General features: G+C 39.1%; 1 non-coding gene across 1 annotated transcript; it reads right to left on the reverse strand.

Moving 5' to 3' along the window:
* Window positions 1-15,778: 15,778 nt before the first annotated feature.
* Window positions 15,779-15,885, reverse strand: LOC111882901 (small nucleolar RNA R71). The gene has a single exon (XR_002847273.1). It is a non-coding gene; the product is annotated as a small nucleolar RNA R71 (small nucleolar RNA).
* Window positions 15,886-16,115: the final 230 nt, after the last annotated feature.

Below are 16,115 nucleotides of genomic sequence, written 5' to 3' on the forward strand. Positions count from 1 at the left end.
ATTCTTATTGCGATGGGTGATGTCTGTGTCATCGTAGGCATGGACTGGTTGAGCCGATTCAGCGCTGTCATCGACTGCGAGCGTCAGTTGGTGACTATACGAGACCCTAGTGGGGGAGTTCTTACAGTGTACGGCGAGGGTACCCGTTCGAGATCAGCTTTTTGTTCGGCCGCTAGGGCGAGGCAATGCCTACAGCGGGGATGTAACGGCTTTGTGGCATATGTGATGGATACGCGGGAGAGTTCCGAGAGACCGAAGACATTGGAGGAGGTTCCAGTGGTGCGCGAGTTTCCAGATGTTTTTCCCGAGGATTTGTCGGGAATACCTCCTGCGAGACAAGTGGAGTTCGGTATCGATCTAGTTCCAGGGGCTGCGCCTATTGCGAAGGTGCCTTATCGTCTTGCACCTCCAGAGATGCAAGAATTGTCCTCGCAACTTCAAGAGTTGTTGGGGAAGGGATTTATTCGGCCGAGTAGCTCGCCGTGGGGAGCACCGATTCTGTTCGTCAAAAAGAAGGATGGTTCACACCGGATGTGTATCGATTACCGGGAGCTGAACAAGGTGACAGTTAAGAACCGCTATCCGTTACCGAGGATCGATGATTTATTTGATCAGTTGCAAGGGGCATCTTGGTTTTCCAAGATTGATTTGAGATCAGGGTACCATCAGGTGAGAGTGCGGGATGAGGACGTCCAGAAGACAGCCTTTAGGACGCGGTATGGGCATTACGAGTTCGTGGTGATGCCTTTTGGGCTCACCAATGCCCCAGCAGTGTTCATGGATCTCATGAACAGGGTATGTAGGCCGATGCTGGATCGGTCTGTGATTGTGTTCATCGACGACATTCTGGTGTATTCGCGGTCTAGGGAGCAGCATGAGGGACATTTGAGGGAGGTCCTTGAGGTACTGAGGTCGGAGAAGCTATATGCAAAATTCTCCAAATGCGACTTCTGGTTACGGGAAGTTCAATTTCTGGGGCACGTTGTAAATCAGACAGGGATATTGGTCGATCCGGTCAAGGTGGAAGCGGTAATGAGATGGGAGGCACCGAAATCACCTTCGGAAATCAGGAGTTTCCTTGGGTTGGCAGGGTACTATCGAAGGTTCATTAGGGACTTCTCCAAGATCGCGGTGCCACTTACCAAATTGACCCGAAAGGGTGTTACATTTTCATGGGGACCCGAGCAGCAGACTTCCTTCGAGACACTTCGTCAGAGACTGTGCGAAGCACCAGTACTGGCTCTTCCGGAAGGGATGGAGGACTTTGTCGTATATTGCGACGCATCGATTTCGGGACTGGGTGCGGTGTTGATGCAGAGGGGCCATGTGATAGCCTATGCATCGAGGCAGCTGAAGCCTCACGAAGCAAGATACCCCACGCATGACTTAGAGTTGGGGGCAGTAGTGTTCGCCCTCAAAATTTGGCGTCACTACCTGTACGGGGTTCGTTGCACCATATACACGGACCATAAGAGTTTGAAGTATTTGATGGATCAACCCAACCTAAACATGCGTCAGAGGAGATGGTTAGACGTGGTTAAGGATTATGACTGTGAGATCCTATACCACCCAGGCAATGCTAATGTGGTAGCCGATGCATTGAGTCGTAGGGCGGAGGGTACGCCATTGCGGGGCGTATGTTTGAGATTGACGGTGATGACTCCGGTGTTAGATGCTATTCGTGGGGCACAGGCCGAGGTTGTGAAGTCTGGGATGCAGAAACAGGAGCGGGTCGTCGGGTTGATTTCAGAGTTTGTTACGGATGGGCGGGAACTTCTGACATTTCGGGGTCGGATCTGGGTGCCATTTGTGGGAGGTACGCGTGTTACTTTGATGGAGGAGGCACATAGATCGAAATTCTCGATCCATCCCGGTGCCACGAAAATGTATCTGGATTTGAAAAAGGAGTACTGGTGGCCTTGCATGAAGAGAGACGTTGCCTGGTTCGTTGAGAGGTGTTTGACCTGCCGTAAAGTTAAGGCCGAGCACCAGAGACCGCACGGTAAGTTGCAACCTTTGGAGATTCCTGAGTGGAAGTGGGATCAGATCACGATGGATTTCATCACCAAATTGCCGAAAACTGCCAGGGGAGTCGATGCGATTTGGGTGATTGTGGATAGGCTAACAAAGAGTGCACACTTCCTTGCCATTAGTGAAAGTTCATCAGCAGAGAAGTTGGCAGAGTTGTACGTGAGAGAGATAGTATCTCGGCATGGGGTGCCGACCTCGATTGTTTCGGATCGCGATGTACGCTTCACTTCCAGGTTCTGGAAGAAATTTCATGAGGAGTTGGGTACTAAGCTGCATTTTAGTACCGCGTACCATCCCCAGACCGACGGTCAGAGCGAGCGGACAATTCAGACATTGGAAGACATGCTTAGAGCGTGTGTGTTAGACTTTGGGGGTAGCTGGGATGCGCATCTGCCGTTGGCTGAGTTTTCCTACAACAACAGCCATCATTCGAGCATTGGTATGCCACCTTTTGAGTTGTTGTATGGTAGGAGGTGTCGGACTCCCATTTGCTGGGGAGAAGTGGGACAGAGGGTGATGGGTAGTACAGAGATTGTACTTCAGATGACCGAACAGATTCAGCGAGTGAGGCAGAGGTTATTGACCGCCCAGAGCCGACAAAAGAGTTATGCGGACAGACGCCGGTCCGAGCTCGAATTCCAGGTCGGCGACTTCGTTCTTCTAAAGGTTTCTCCTTGGAAAGGGGTGATCCGGTTCAGGAAGAGGGATAAATTGGGGCCCCGGTTTATAGGTCCATTTCGGGTAATTGCAAGGGTAGGTCGGGTAGCTTATCGGTTGGAATTGCCAGCGGAGCTGAATCAGATTCACAATACCTTCCACGTGTCGCAGCTGAGGAAGTGTATAGCCGATGAGGCAGCTGTGGTTCCGTTAGAAGATATTCAGGTAGATGCGAGCCTGAATTACGCCGAGAGACCAGTAGCTATCAGGGATCGGAAGATCAAGGTTCTGCGGAACAAGGAGATACCTCTGGTGTTGGTTCAGTGGCAACATCGGAAAGGATCAGAGATGACTTGGGAGCCGGAAAGAGAAATGCGGGAGCAACATCCGGAATTATTCGCAGAATGAGACTTCGAGGGCGAAGTCTAGTTCTAGTGGGGGAGAGTTGTAACAGCCCGGAATTTCAGGTATTTCCCTAAATTATTTTTGGGGCACATTTAGGAGGGGACTCGGCGAGTTGGTGCATGACTCGCCGAGTAGGGCCATGGTCTGGGTCGCAGACGCGCGACTGGACTCGACGAGTCCAATAAGGGACTCGGCGAGTCGACGCTGTTTCAGCTGAACCCTAGCCGTTTTGATTCTGGATCGTATATAATGGCTTTAGGGCCGTCATGTCTCGTCTTTTGGCTGATTGAAGGTAACCTAAACGGCTGTGGGCATCTGGAGCAAGGGTGAAGGCTAGTGGAAGCTTAAAGTGGTTGTTAGGCAAGGAGAGGCAAGGTGGTGATCAAAGGAGGATCAAGGGGTTGAGCTCTGGAGGTTTGGAGACACAAGGAACACGTTTCCAGGTAATTTTCGGATTGAAATCTGTAGCTCTTATGTTGTATGCGAAATTAGGGTTTAGGAAACCCATTTAAGGGATTGTTGGATTGTAGTGATGTTATAAGTGTTTAAAAACCCCGGTATTAGTATATGTGAAAGTCCAGGAAGCCCCATATCTATATATTTCGAAATCATGCGAAATACAGGAGGCAGCGGATTGGCTGCATGGCGAGGACTCGCCGAGTCCAATGATCAGACTCGGCGAGTAGCTTGAAGACCTATTGAAACTCGTCGAGTTGTTCTTCAGACTCGGCGAGTAGCTTGAAGATCTACAGGAACTCGTCGAGTCGTTCTTCAGACTCGGCGAGTAGTGTCAGGGTGTCTATACTCGTCGAGTTACCCTTTAGACTCGACGAGTCCGGTCAAGGTTGACCGTTGACCTGTATATAACTTAGTAGGGTCAGTTGTCTTGTTTGATAAGATCATTAATAAAGGTATGTGGTATTATAGGGAATCTGCGGATTAGCGGATCGAGTGCGAGTAGCTCGAAGGGTTTATAGCTTGCATACTACGAGGTGAGTCTTCTCACTATACTTCACCCGGAAGGGTTTGACTGTGAGACCGGAAGGTCGTATGTGTTATATTACGCTATGTCTAGAGAGGTAGATGCTTTATATGTGATGTATGTTTATATGTGATGTATGTTTATATGTGAGGTATGCTTATATGTGATGTATGCTTATACGGGCCGGAAGGCGAGACTTTACGTGACAGGAAGAACGGTATGATGTATGACCTATGTGTTATGTGTGTTATGTTATATGTGTTATGCTTATTACTATTATGGGTCGGAAGGCAAGATACTATGGGCCGGAAGGCAATCTATACGGGCCGGAAGGCGATATGTTATGGGCCGGAAGGCGATTATATTACGGGCCGGAAGGCAATGTTATGTGGACCGGAAGGTCCGGGCCGGAAGGCGTATGTGGGTAAGTCGTATACTGGGGAACTCACTAAGCATTTATGCTTACTAGTTGTGTTTATGTTTTTCAGGTACTAGTGATGACCGTGGGAAGGCGCCGACGTGACGCGTACACACTGCCACTGTTGAAGATCCTGGAGATTTACTATTTATAATTTTTGAAATAAGCTTGGAATAAACCCTTTTGTCGAATAATGATGTTTTGTTTTAAATGAAAAATTTATTTGAAAATTTGAGATGTTACACCAGATATGACTGAAATGATTAAGCAAATGCCGAGGACAATCTGAGGTTTACCAAAGATTGGTTTCTCATGGATAGTTGGAAGTATGGTGTAAAATGTTGGAGAGAGACCATATTGACATATTTGGAAAAGAGGAAGCTCTTGTTCATAAGTAAGAGTAAAAATGGGAATATGGAAATGGTTCCATAGGTGGAAGTTATTCTTCAAATCTGTGTAAGATTAGAAAAACATAATGCAACAAAGATGTTCAAAGGAATATACTTTGAATGAGATACTTCGTTTCCATGGAATTGATCTCCATTGGAATACTTTGTAATATCTGTTGCCAAGTCTTTGTGACTTTTGTGCATAGTCATTATAAGAGGATCAATGAATATGAGTTTAAAATCTAACAGATTACAGTAATTGACAAGAATTTGAGATTCTTATATTTACGGTAGGGATTTAGGATTGTGAAATGAGCATCATTAGAATCATGTTCAATTGATCTATTTCACAAAGTGAGGATCATAGACAAACATAGTGTGCATAGTTGGAGTATGGCATAACTATTGTTTAGAAAAGATAGTGTACAAGCTTGGAGCATGGGACAACTATTGTTTTAATTCATGTATTAAGTTGATAAATCGAAACATTATGCAATGAATAATGTGTAATCAATATGGTGATAAATAAAAGGTGTTTTATTTATATTCATAAGTTCTAAGACCTTATTGGATTCAATTATTCTTGTGTTTCACTTTGCATGTTTTGACTTCCCGAATAACTAGGTTATTCAAGCCATCCATAGTCGATCGTACTTTGGAAGTAGGTATTGAGGCAAGACTGTCATGAATGGGTCTGTAGTTTGTCTCGGACAAACTGGCTGCAGTGTTCATGATTGCTCCTGGAATGAGATTCGAGTATTGGATTCAACTCATGCTCAATTAAATTACTTCATGGATTTTATCACGAGTGAATCATGAGATGATAATATCTTATATTCTTCAAATTGAGACTTGTGAAATGTAGTTGCGAGTTGGTTGCACATTGACATATGTAATCGTACCAGTAACTTGGTTGTTATAAAACATATTGTTGTGTGTGATTTGATGAGTAAGTACAAGCGAGCATTTGGGTCGAAGTTTTTCCATTCCTTTTAGCCTTAGAGGGATAAAGTGATATCTGTGAGCCCCTCGATGATTTACGGATGACACCCCTAAGTGCATGGCCAAGCGTGGACTTATTTGATTTATTCAATTAGTCGGTCGTCATAAATCGGAAATCGGGAAATAACAAATGTACAGAGAGAATGATTATAATCCAGGTCTCAGTACATATGATATCTATAATGGAGGAATATATCATCCCTTATCTAATGGACACGTCATTTGACTAGGTCGGAGTTCGACAATGGCTTTAAGAGCTATGATTGCTAGTCAGGATCTTGGAGTCATACTTGAATGATAGTTTTAGACTTATGCAAGTGGAAGACTTTTGGATTAGATGTCTAAGTCGATAACTATTATTGCTACGTACTCGACCCGATAGTAGCATGGTCTATTTGGGTTGCACGGCATCCACACGATTGGATAGACAAGTGAGAAAAGGTTATTTATGATTTATATTAACATATTATAATTTCAAATATATTAATATGAAATCAAATTATTTAATTAGTATTGATCAACAATTAATTTGGAATTACTTTTGTGATCAAAAGAGACTAATTAAATATATCGGGATTGATTATGTATATCATTCATTCTTATATATGTGGGCTTGTGATCCATTATCCTTCATGTTGGGCTTAACCCATGTGGTAACCGATGGATACTCCATGGAGGTTAAAGCCCATGGATCATGAAGGAAATGGAAAGTCATGCACATTAGGGTTTACATGGTGTAACCCTAATGAGGCACACTATATAAAGGATCACATGGTTCATAAAATGGCACTAGTGGACACACTAAGAGAGGGAAAGGGACGATTTCATAGGGAGAACCAAGGTAACCTTCTTCTCAAGTTATTCCATATGTTAGTGGTGCTGTGTGATTCCATTTGAGGCTTCCACACTATTGTGGCTAAGCTCTTAAAGGTTTAAGACTTCAAGCATCATCAAAAGGTATGTCATCTAACTAGACTTTTGTAGTATAGTTGCTCCATAATATGCTAGTTAGGATGATGCTTTGGAATTTTGTATATTTGCATGTATAATAGTGAAACCATAGATCCAAAGCACATGACATTGTATGCACACCAAAGGAGTGTTAGAGTGTTCAAAACCCTTCACAGATATCTTATCCTAACAGCAGTAGTGCTCTATCAAGTGATTTATAATAGAACTCTACTTAAAGCAAGTAAAGAATCGCCCTAAAAATATAGGTACACTTAAAATGAAATATGTGCATTGTGTTTGGCTCTAGTACCGTAGTGATACCAAATACTCCTATAATATTTTAGCTTGTATACTTTGTTCTATTGTTCCCTTTTGTATGGAATTGGGTAAGTTTTAGACTTATTGCAACACCACAATCACTCCCAAACATATGTTGGTCGTATCTCAAATAAATATAGTTGATCAGGCTATATTTATCCCAGATATGATTACATAACTACCCAGGTTTGACTGTAGTGTCCAACATCTAAATACATTTGTTCTGTTCATCTTGTGATATTGCTCCTGGTATATATGTATACTTGTATACTTCTTATCAGATAGTTAGATTTTAAAAGTATACTTTTAGTTTCAGAGCACTCCGGCCCCATTAGTGTTTATAGTTGTATACCATGTAAGGTTCGATATACTTAGTTCACTACAAACAATATCTCTGATACCAATCTATCACACCCCAAACCGAGACAGCAGAAACGTTCAGAGGTAGAGGACATCATGTGCCTTATCACAAAAATGGCATCAAAGTAATCAAAGTAAACACAACCATTACATTGAATATATACTAGGTATTTACATCAGTTTGATCCATATTTGTTTACATCAAAAGTATAGCAAAATATAAAGACGTGACTTATACGCCCCGTCTTCTCAAACGCCTGTAGCAGCACCTGTCTATTGATTTCCTGAGAAAACAAGCGGTTTTGAAAGAGTGTTAGCATAACGCTGGTGAGTTTATAAGCATGTTTTTGTAATGAAAACCTTTCTTTGAATCTGTGAAAATGTTTGTATGTTTCTCAAGAAAATCCAATATTTTCTATAGTAGTGAAAACTAGTCTTAAGCCCTAAGACCAAAGTGTATGTTTGTTACTGAATTTCCTTAAACATATATGAAAGTCGCTGGATATCACTAGTAATGTAAAGTATGTTTTTGTTTGAAAGCCCTGGCTTCCACCAGAATGTATAGTAAGTTCTTGTTTGAAAACCATGTCTACCACCAGTACGTATAGTGTTTTATTACTTAAAATAAAACTATTTGAAGAATTCAAATCTCGTATACAAATCACTAATTTATACTGTTGTGAGTTCGTATAACCATGCTTGATAGGACCTAGTGACCTCTACTACGTTCTTCATGGGTCGGACATTATGACATTTGTCACCCCAGGCATGCCTGTCTAACCGTAGCTAGTTGGTTCAGGTGTAGGATTGTTAGTCCCGAATAGATCTATTCACAAATCTCACGCTCTCCCTCCAGGAGACTCTGGTTATAAAACGATACGATTTAACCTGCACCCCGAAGGGTACAATTGAAGACGTGTCTCACAACCCTGTATTAACTAGTTTACGTATAATGTAATGTTCCTTTATAATTGAATCCATATGTATGTCTTGTAGAGTAGTGTGACAACCTGAATTTTTTTGCCTTATAAGCTGTTCAATTCAATCAAACTTAGACTCACTCCTGATATCTTTTAGCACTGTTTAGAGACTGTTTGAGTGTTCTGAGCTCAGTACACTCAAGGAATGCGTGTTAGAAAGTACCTGCTAGAACCACACACCAACAATCTATCCTTAACCACCACCAACATGATTTCACTGCCACAAAACTTATAGTTTACGGTCATAAACTCCAAGTGGTCCCTAAACTCACCTCTATATATATAAGTCTTGGCCATTTCTTTCATTCTTTCTTTCCTTGACCAATTTTCATCCATTGTCTCTCAATTACCATCCAACTTTTCGTCTTAGATCTTCAAAAGTGTAAGTGTTCTATCCCTTGATTAGTTGATACACCTTCTTAACTAGCTTCATTCATTGATTTCATCCATGGAAATCAACTTTTGACTAGATCTTCAACTTTCACCAAGAACACCTAGAACACACACTAGTGTTTTCGCCCGAAATTAACTCTTTTAGCTTCCATATCGTAAGTATTCTTTCATTATACTTCATATCTACTAGGAAGCCTTGAATCACACCCTTGAAACATAAATTTTCCCAAGAGCATCTTGAGTTTACGGCTGAAGATCTCCCATGGCCGTAAACTCGATGTTATAGTATGTTCTGACTTTAAACTCTTGTAATGACCAAGCCTTAGACCTTGGACCCTCATTGGATGTTGTAGGATCTTAAAACACACACTTCTGTATAATTGACCATGAGTTTACGGCCGTCAACTCCCTTGGCCGTAAATCCATTGTCGTAAACACAAAGATAGTGCCACCCACTCTCCTTTGATCAATCACATGTGATTCAATACTTCAATCCAATGTTCCTTAGTCCCTTAAGTTGTTGTCCTTCATGATTAGTTGTATTATACACTAATTATATACATATATGTACCAATATATGTCAATTAGGAATCATTTGTGTATCAGAACTTCATTCGTGGAACTTCTCATTCTTACTAGAATCATATGGATCACCAATCATAAGGTGAGTTCATACCCCGACATTTTATCACTTTTCATTATTTTAAGGGGGTGAATACAAGTCTAAACACAAGAAATTGTGTTTATTATAAATAAAATGCTTTTAAATGTTGTAAATGACATCAGGTCGTCAAAATGCTTTTAAATGTTGTAAATTACATCAAGTCATCAAAATGCTTTTAAATGTAAATAAACTCTTTTAAATATTAGAAAATGCTTTTAAATATTTTGTTAAAATCTTTTAACTTATATTGTGTATAATTGATGTCTATGTAGATATAGTTATATAAGTAGGGTTTAAAGGACTTAGGACCAACTACCAGCTTTATTTCATTTTCCTTGTTTGGATGTGGGCTTGGAGTAAGGTTGTTTGTCCGAATGTTGTTTAAATATTACTTATATATTATGTATATGTACGTAGATATAAAAGTTCTAGAAGTCAGTTTAATACCTTGGGTGGCAATGGTATTCATTCAGGTTACGTCAGTTCAATTCAGTTCAGTCCGTCAATTACATAGAACTTACTAGTAAACTATAGGGAGTATAGTTAGAGAGTCAATCCTCATTACATGGTAGATCCATACTTATCACTTGGTAGTTCATTGAAGTCATAGCAATGCATAGATATCTAATACTTGTTAGTCTTATCTATTCACAAAGTACGAACAATAATACGAACTAAATATAAGGAACGCAAAAAGGTACATCTTTCAATGTACCATATATATAAAAGGCATACCCGGGCACGGTATTAACCTTCATTTAACATGGGTATGCGAGCATTGTACAATGACACCAATCATAGGTGGGTATGCGCCTATAGTACCAAGACCCAAACATAACAAGACTATAGGTAGTAGTTTCTGTGATTGCTTAGTATATACACATAAGTTATGTATAATGGGAAACTGATAGACGGTTGGCTGTGTGAACTCTGTTTTGCTTTCCTTTTCCTTGTTTGGGTGTGGGGGTACGATAGGACCGCACAATCAATTGTCCATCCATTTCTGATTATGTATAATAAGTATGTACAATGTGAATCACATGATAGTCTTTTCAAAGTGTATTCAGAGTACTATTCAGAGGAACATAACGATCGTACTATAGTCTGTCATAGTATATTTAATATACTATGACCTGAGACTGAAATTGCTATTTCATAGCATAATATCCAATACAAATAATGGTTTTACAAGATATAAAACTAAGTATACTATTCCATAGTATATTTATACATTCGTTAAGTCGTACTTTTGGAGAGTTACAAGCTAAGTATTCCATAACACAGTACGGCAACCTTCAGTTAAACGGTTATAGGGAATTAAACCATAGTTCAATAACAGTTAAGGAATATGGGTTTTTCTAGGTTCAGTGGTAACATTTACTAGGCATTCTAGTTCATTATAAAGGATTCGTAAGAAGGTTATTATTTTGATTTACTCGCCTATACATTCCCGAGTTATATATAATCATGATCTGGTAGAAAATAGAATGTGAGATTTCTAACTTAGTTTCTTTTCCTTGTTTGGATGTGAAACTAGGGTAGAACACCACAATTTATTATACGCCCAATCTTGATTATATCATAATGCGTATAAGCTAAGTTTTCATGGATATTAACTCACCTCTTAGTCAGAATCAGAATAACATAGATTACTTTTAATTATAACTATAATCCTTCAGTTTATATGAAAGAGTTATATATAATGAAGACTAGATAGATTAGAGATTATGTGAACCAAGTTTTACTTTCCTTTTCCTTCTTTGGATGTGGGGGTACGGATGAATCAGAAAACCGATTATCCGTCTTGTATTTATTATATGCAATTAGTATAAACCAAATGATTATAGAGGAAATTGTTTTGGTATTACTTTACTTTTAAGGGAACATATGGTTTTCTTGTCAATCTTTCAAACTTGTTCAATTGTCAATGAAGTTTCTTACTTTAAAATAAATCTTATGCACTCACCAGCTTTATAGCTGATACTCGCTTTCAAAATACCTGTATTGTCAGGAATATATTAAGACAGGTATCCAACCGGAGTTCGTGAAGACGGAGCAGTAGTTTCTCGTCTTATCCTTTGATACTATCATACTATAACAACATGTAATGTTTTGAGCTCGATGTAAACACTTATATATATATATATATATATATATATATATATATATATATATATATATATATATATTAAAGAATATTGTTGCTTTGATTACAATTATTCAGTTGCTGTGATACAACTTATGATGTCCTCCACCCCCGAATGTTTTCATCGTTCAGGTTTTGGGGTGTGACAGATTGGTATCAGAGCATTGTGTGTAGTGAACTAAGTATATCAACCTATAAAAGATATACAGCTATAAATAGGTCGAAGTGCTCTGTCTAAAAGTATACTTATAAATATATCAATATTATCCAAAAGTATACATGCTCACTTATATACATACTAGAATAAGTATCACAAGTAGAACAGAACAAAACTATTTAAGTGTTGGGCACAACAGTCAAACCTGGGCAGTTATGTAATCGTATCTGGGATGAATATAGCCTGATCAACTATATTTATTTGAGATATGGTAAACGCGTGTTCAGGAATGATAGTGGTGTTTCGACAAACCTAAAACTTACCAAATTCTAGGTCCAAAGAATTATTTAGAACAAAACATTACGTAAAATACTATATGAGTATTTTAAGATACTATCCAATATCAATACTAAAAGTGTACAATAACAAGAAACTTAAGAATCAAACCCAAAACAAAGATACTATATGATTATCTTCAATAATTGTAACTAATTATATGAGAATTAAAAGACCTTTACTGATCGGTCTATAATTGCAAAGTGTATGCATCCTAAAGTTATATATAATAAATATCTCATAGACTTAGAATGTGTGGTTTTGCTTCACTTCTTTTTCCTTGTTTGGATGTTGATTTAGAGTAGTATCACATATTCGAATGTCTATTAGACCCAAGTTATATATAATTTGTATACCCTATGTGATTATAAAAAGACTCAATAAGGATCTCAAGCTAAAATTTAGTACCGGAAATAGATTAAGTATTCTCATAGATTCTTTAGACATTTCCATTCTCGTACCGACAACTTAGCTAGAGATACTACCTCACTAGGATAGTCAACAGAGGAGTCAAGGAGGAACAAGGAGGAAGCCATAGAGAGAGCTTCGAGAAGGGATCAGACAAGGAGTACGAAGCTAGAGGTATGCCAGAAGACATCATAGGAACATAAGAGGACATCAGATTACTTTCATTAGGAGTAGGCACGGAACAGAGGAAACCACTCGTGAGTCATGCGAGGTGGCAGAAAACCTTACGTATCGCTCTAATAGCTATTAGACCAATATGGCCTAGTGAGTTAGTAAATACACTACTCACACTATGTGGTAGGCATAAAATCTTTATATTTATGACTCATTATCTCCAGTAAATCTGATCATAGGATTTCAGTTAGGGATAACCACAACCATAAATTCATAAGTCTATTGACCTTTGTTATCAATTGTTTACAGAGCCACTTTGAAAACATGAAGCACTCAGTTCGAATAACATTTGACTTGACTTCATTCCTAAAAACTTATCCCTATCTTGTCTTTCATCTATCTAGATAAAAGATGCCTCCCAGAAGAAATCCTAGATGCTTTAACACCCAAGCAACTGGAACTCCACCACCGCTACCACCGCCACAATTCGATGCTGCAATATTACAGGCAGCAGTCACAGCTACAGTATCCGCAGCCATGGAACGCTACAACACAACGGTTACCAACGAGACCAGTGACGGTGTCATCACCCATAATCATGTTCATCTGAAAGAATGTTCCTATAAAGAATTCAGGAACTGCAAACCCAAAGCTTTCGATGGAACCGAAGGCGTCCTTACTATGAGACAATAGTTTGATAAGACAGAATCAGTCTTCAAAATCTGCTGATATTGCCATATTTATACTTATTTTTAGGCAATATTTAAGTACATTTTTATTAATAAGTTGGTAATTTATTTAGAATAATGGTACTTATGAGATTAAATTTTATTTGCAGCAAAAAAGAAGACATTTTGAAGAAAAGGGACTAAAAGCGTTAAAGAAAGAAACTTTGGGAATTAAAAGATCAAAAGAGAAGAAAATCTGGAAAAAGATTATTCACGACGTGAGTCTTAAAGAATTCACGACGTGAAGAGTTGGTTCTAGAAGATATGCACGCGGGTGAACTTATCCTTGACGGGCAAGGTTATGTACAACTCACGACGTGAATATTCTATTATTCACAACGTGAATTTATGGATATCAGCAACTATATAAATCCTTGACCATTACGAATAGAGAAAACTTTTGGCTAGAAAGAGGAGTTCCAGAAGACGATTTTGAGGAGAGAAAATTCTTGGGAAGAGGCTTTCAACACCAAAAAGAGTAAAGGTCTATATTTTAGTTAATTAAGAACATGTTTCCTATCAATTCAATTTGTGTTAGTTTGTTAGTTGCTATGATGAGCAGCTGAATCTAGCTACTCTTGTTTAGCTAGCTGAAGCTTCTAACTTATGAATAACTTAATTTTTATGGATTTATTTAGTTGGTAAAATTGCTTGTGTTTGATTTATATTACCTAGCATGCTTATGTTTGTTTCTCTAATTGCTTGATTGCAAGTTCTGTGTAGCTTAGTGACCATTAACTGCATGAACTTGTTTACCTAATGATTTAGTGAACGATGAATTGTTAGAGCTAGGACTGACCAATCTTAGTTAGTAATTAGAGTAAATAAGCTTAGCTGTGCTAGAGAACGTGTATTGTGACTTTAATTGCGTTTATATAACAAATCTTACATAGTATATTTACATTCATAATTAGTTATGTGTTTAATTGTGTGTGAACATACATGGTTTGACATGAATTAGTTAATTATTGGTAAAGTTAGAACTAAATTACTAATATAATCAAAACCAACTAGATAATCCATAAACATTAGCTAGCCATAAGAAAGAAGTGGATTCAAACTAAACAAGAGTGTGTTTTTACTTATTGAATTTGAATTAAAGTTTGTCTGATCTTGTAAAATCAGATAAAACCCCTTTTAAACTTGTTAATAATTAGGTTAATTTAATAGTAAGTAAATTAATTAGTAACTCCGTTCCCTGTGATCGACACCCGACTTACCCAAGCTATACTGTAATCTGACTAGGTACACTGCCTATAAGTGCATAGTTAGTTTAAGTTTGTTAGGTTATAAATATCAAAATTAGTGGGTACTTTCGTGCACATCAAGTTTTTGGCGTCATTGCCGGGGAACAGCTTAGATTATTAGTTTATTTAGTTGCGTTAGATTAATCGACCCCTTTTTGTGGAATAAAATCTGCAAAAAGGTTACTTGGTTATTTATTTTTGTTTATTAGCTTAGCTTAGTTGATTAGCATATAACAAAAAAACTTTGTTTTCTGACTCTGTCACAGAATTCACGACGTGAGTTTGAATAAATTCACGACGTGAAAGCTGCAATTCCAGTTTTTAGTATTTTCTTATTTTAGTTCAGTTTTACGTTTTTAGTTTAGCAAGTTGCAGAAGTTCATGACTAGAGGCTCAAACACACCCTTGGTGACACCACTTGAAGATCCCGAGTCTGCAATTCACAAGAAAAAGACGCCCTTACAAGAATTAAAGTCAGCTTTTTCAAGGAAGTCGGGAAAGAAGACAGGAGATTCAAGTTCATCCGCGAGGCACAAGAGCAATTTTGAGCACTTGGATCAAACACCCGTCCAAACCGAGTCCGAATACGATACCGATCCGGAATTTGAAGAACACACGAGTGAACCCGAGAACAAGCCAAGGAACGAGATGGCAGCAATTGAAGAGATGTCCATGGGAGCTTACAAGAAGCGGATCCGAGAAGATATGGGTCTCGGTTTAGTCCAACCCGCAATACCTGCCACTGCCACATTCGAGTTGAAGGGGCACATCTTGACTGCACCAAAGGATATCCCTCTTTTTGGGAAAGATCATCAGGATGCTTTTAAGCATCTAGATGAAGTCAACGACATTGCAGATTACTTCAATGTCTCAAATGTCAACAGAAACACAGTCTTGCTTAGGATGCTTCCCATCACTTTCAAAGGAGCTGCTAAGGAGTGGTTAAAGTCACTTCCACCAGGTACAATTACCACTTAGGCTCAAGTGCGTGAGCAATTCCTGGACCAGTTTTGCCCACCATCCAAGATAGCTACACTCAAGAAGGCAATAGCCAACTTTGAGCAACAGCCGGGGGAGTCATTATATGAAGCATGGGAGCGGTACAAGCGCTTGCTCAAAAATTGCCCTCAGCATGATCTAAATCTGCAACAAGAGATGTCGATCTTCTATGATGGGGTCAACGTTATGACGAGACAACTCCTTGACTCTCAAGGACCTTTGACAAAGAAAAATTCAAGGGAGGTTAAGGATCTGATTGAAGAATTCGCGAAGCACTCTCGCAAATACCACAACCCTAGGCAAGATGGAATCACAAGTAGTGGAGGGGCCTAAACTGGAGAAATAGCAGCTGTGATGGCTATGCTGAATA

Source organism: Lactuca sativa, chromosome 4 (genome assembly GCF_002870075.4).
Source record: "Lactuca sativa cultivar Salinas chromosome 4, Lsat_Salinas_v11, whole genome shotgun sequence".
Classification (NCBI taxonomy): Eukaryota; Viridiplantae; Streptophyta; class Magnoliopsida; order Asterales; family Asteraceae; genus Lactuca; species Lactuca sativa.